The sequence below is a fragment of the Charadrius vociferus genome, unplaced genomic scaffold, assembly GCF_000708025.1.
Source record: "Charadrius vociferus isolate BGI_N301 unplaced genomic scaffold, ASM70802v2 scaffold61, whole genome shotgun sequence".
Lineage (NCBI taxonomy): Eukaryota > Metazoa > Chordata > Aves > Charadriiformes > Charadriidae > Charadrius > Charadrius vociferus.
Genome location: NW_009646945.1, coordinates 5,529,193 through 5,533,337, shown reverse-complemented (window position 1 = coordinate 5,533,337; position 4,145 = coordinate 5,529,193).

Genomic DNA, 4,145 nt, shown 5'->3' with positions numbered 1-4,145 from the left:
CTGATTCTATTAAAACCCCCTTACTCCGCAGGGGGCTTGACCTTTTTCTGAAATACCAAATGCGTCTGCTTTGGAAATCACAAACTTCTCCTCCTCTAAAGAGCTTGTAAATCTGGTTTCAATATTGGGTGATTACAGGCTGCGCGGAGAGCTTGAAAGTAAGCAGCCGCTTCTGGTAGCGGAGTGCTGGAGCTGGGCTGCCTGACCTGAGCTGCGATGCTCATTTTTCACCCCAGTGTGTGTTTAGCATAAAGCCACTGACGCCAGCAGATTCACCCCAGATTAGTGGCCGGGTGACTGGCCAGGCTCTGGGCGCAGGATGGCTTTTACCTTCTCTTATCAGGACCCTGGAATCCAGTTTTTGTTGTTGTACAACCACTTGCTCTGTTGTAAATCCTGCAATTTCATCGCAAGTGGATGCTGCCCTGGAGGGCAAACACCCAGAAAAGCCCCTGGGGGAAAGAGCAAAGTTTTTCCTTAGGTGTAATGGATGCATCTGCACCGTCCCTTGCTGCTGTCGGGATCGTTAAAACAGTATGAACAGGGCAAACGTTATCGCCAGGCTCCCCGTGTGGGATGGGATGTGCCCGCTGGCTGCTGGTCAGTGGGGTTCCACAGGGAATAAATGAAAGCAAAATTCGGCCTTCTTATTGAAAAGGAGGGGGATAAGAAGATTATCTCCCAAGGAGAGAAGATCTATGCTCAAAAAAAGACCTTCATAATAAGGCAGAAGTTGAGTGAATAAAAGAAGGTCCCTGAAGGAGGCAAAGTTGTCTTTATTTTTTTTTTTTTTAGATGCTTTCCCACATGGAGATCAATGGAAGCGTGTTTATTTTGTTCCAGTGGCTGGTCGCTTTGCAGGAAAAAACTTTCTTGTTTTGGTTCTAGGAGTTACTTGGGGAAATGGTATTTTGGATCTGTCACTGCGTTTTATTTGTGGGGGGAAAAAAAAGAAAAAAGTTGTGGAGAGGTGCTGTAAAATTACAGTTATCTCCTGGGAGGGGCCCAGTGTCTCCAACATTATGAATTCTGGCTCCCTCTAAATAAACAACCAACCTCTTTTTCTTTGTTTCGCCTCTAACCCTCGTCTGCAGCCTTTACAATCCCAGGGGGTGAATCCTGAAGTAAAACAAACTGCGAGGGAAGGAAGCCAGGAGGGAGCCTCAGCGCCTGCGGATTAACAGAGCCTTCTGCTCTCCAGCCAACCTTGACAAAAGGATTCAATCCTGAACTGACCTTCGGGGAGGGGAGAAGCAAAACAAAAACCACCTTGACTTGAACTTTCAAGACTGTAGGAGTTTAATGCTCGGTTTGATGTCTCCTAAAGGGAGCAGGGAGTTAGAAATGCCAAACACCTGTCTCGGAAACCCAAATCCTAACAGTTATCAGGAAATCCGAGCCTCAAATCAAATGGGTTTGAAAAATTTAGGATTTGCTCATCACTTTTTCCAAGTCATCCATTGTTGCTAAAAGGGGCTAAAAATGTCCTTTATTTTCCCCCAGGGTGATTCTCTTGGCAAATATATAACATCCAGTTAAGCAAATAGTGAGTTCTGTTGAAATATCGACATTTAGATGCCACTTTTCACTGACCATTTCTGCCTGGGAGCAGGTCCTGCCCCGCAGCCCAGCCCTGCCCTTGTCCCTGTAGGCAGGAGGGAAGAGAAGAACTCAGCTCCGGCCTTGTAAAAAACAGACACTGGCATGAATTTAGGGTAAGACTTTTTATTTTCTAGAAGTTTTTATTAAAACTGGAATGTTAAAGTATTTTTCTCTTTCTAGTTATCACACTGTTCTAATTCATCACCGGCCGTGCAGTTGGGAAAAGCCACTGAAATGTATCATTTCCCTCCCCTTGGCCATCGGCTGCGTTTAAAAAATACTGGCTTGAGACAGCTTAAGAACTTTGGTTTTCTCTTTAATTGCTTTTTTACCTATTAGATTAAACTTCCAGGACAGTGTCTGTGGAGCAGCAGGGAGGTGAGCGCTTGCCTTTCTTTTACTACATTTCCATTTTTAAAAGGAGGATAACAAAAAAAAGGTAAAAGCCACATCATGATGAACTTTTAGCGTCTGTCCGTGACAGAGGCTCCGGATGGCGGGGGACCATCAGCCCAGCTGTGCCGGTGAGGGTAGCCAGCGTGGCCGCCAGGCTGGTCTCTGCTTTTGGGATGGTGTCACCCTAATGGCCTTGTGGGTTGCAGAGGTAAATCGCCTCCCTGTCACTCGGGAGGAAAATATTGGTGCAGTAAATCTCCTGCTGGCGCTTGGCTGTGACAGCGGGGAGGGACGAGCAGTGCGGGCTCGGGGTCCTGCCCAGGCTGGGCGGTGGGGATGCTTGTATTGGGGTGGAAATCAGGGCTTGTGGCAAGCAGGTTGCTTTGAAATGCTCAATTTGTTTAGTTCTGGCTGTGAAGTAGCTATTTCATCAGTGGAAGAAGATTTATTAACCAATTTTTTATGGCTATCAACAATGGCTTAGCTCCAGCAGGTCCCCGGGAATTTTATGAAGTGCAGTGGGTTCCAGAGGCAGAGGTGTTTTATATTGTTCTGGTATTTTAACCCAGTGAACTGAGGCCTCTGTCCTGCAAAGACTTAAGGATGTGCATAATTCACTCCTGTCCCGGGGGGGCTGTTTTGTCACGGTGGCTGGTGGTGGTGGGGGTGTTTTCCCACAGCGGCTGGTGGGGTTTTGCTGAGCTCCGCGCTGGGCACCTGCAGTCATGGTGGGCCTGTTGCTGGGGGGCTGCAGCAGCCTCCGGGGGGGGTGTCCCTCCTGCGATGGTGTTTGCGTTGCCAAACCCTGCTGGGAGCGTTGAGAGTTAATGTCGCCAAGCCAGCATTCAATCACTTTACTGGTGGCCATTGGATTGCCATTTTCCCCGTAGCGGTGGCCCGGCTGCCCTGGCTGTGGGTGGCAATGAGGGAGCGAAGGTCCATGCTGGACACAATTTGGGGTGCAAATGAGCAGCATAAAGCAGCAAGGGCAGAAACGCGGGCACTTCTGCTGTAATCTCGCTGCTGGCGGGATCACTCTTTTCCATTTCTCTGCAAAAAAAGTTCCCATCACCTACAGCCTTTTATTATTTTGCACAGGAGAGATCACAACGTGATTACCGAGCCCGCAAAAGAGCAGCTCTCAAAAGCTCCCAAGCGCCCAAAGCTGTGCATTCAGCTGCAATTCACCTCCTTCACGCGCGTTCATGATGACCAAAGTTTTAATGACATGAACGCCTGCAATGTTTTTTCCCCCCAAAAGAAAAACCCTCCTCAAATCTCACTCCCTGACCACCTGGGCCCCCGGCCCGGCTGGCTGCCATCTCTCCTCATCTCCTCACCTAGCAATGGCGCGATGCTCCTCTCGGGCTCCATCCCTCCCCAGGGTGTCTTTCCTCGACCTCTCCCCGCCGGCTGGAGGCATGGGGGCCCTGCCTGCGCCGCCGCAAACTCTTCCTGGCAACACATTCCCTGCCCAGCCTCCCGAGCTGTTATCAGTCTGCAATAACCTTTCCCTTATTTGATCTTTTTTTTTTTTTTCCCCCTAAGGGGACTGTAAGGTCCAGCCACAACTCTCTTTCTGCAAACCCCATTGCACCCTCCTGCTCGCCGCTGGGAGGGAGGGTGGGAGTGTGGTCCCCCCAGGGTGGGCTCCTGGGTGGGCGAGCGGAGCCGGCCGCTGCCAGCCTCTGCTGTCGACCAGCCTCACCTCGGGATGGGACAGGTCCAAACGCCGGGGACTTCTTCATAAATAAAAAGTATAAAACCAGCTCACTTGGAAGTGAGTTTTCGTGTAGCCTTTATATCAGAAGCCGACAACACTTTTTCCCTGCATCAACGTATGACAGAAATGAATACTTCTTTTTGTTTGTAAGAAATGCACCAAATTGGGGACCTGCTTTGATTTTATTTTTTTTTTTCATTTATCATAATGCCAATGAAACTTGCCTTAAGTTTTTGTTCTTAAAAACATCCTACACCAAAGCAATACATTCCTAATTGTGCTTATAGGCTACCGTTAAAACTGCTTTACAGCAGCTTTTTGCTGCAGGATGGACAGGCTGTGGGGTTCTGTAATCTCTGCCTTCTTTATACGCTCTGTTATCTGTGTCCTGGTTACTGCTGCGCTTTACTGACTGCGGGACAGT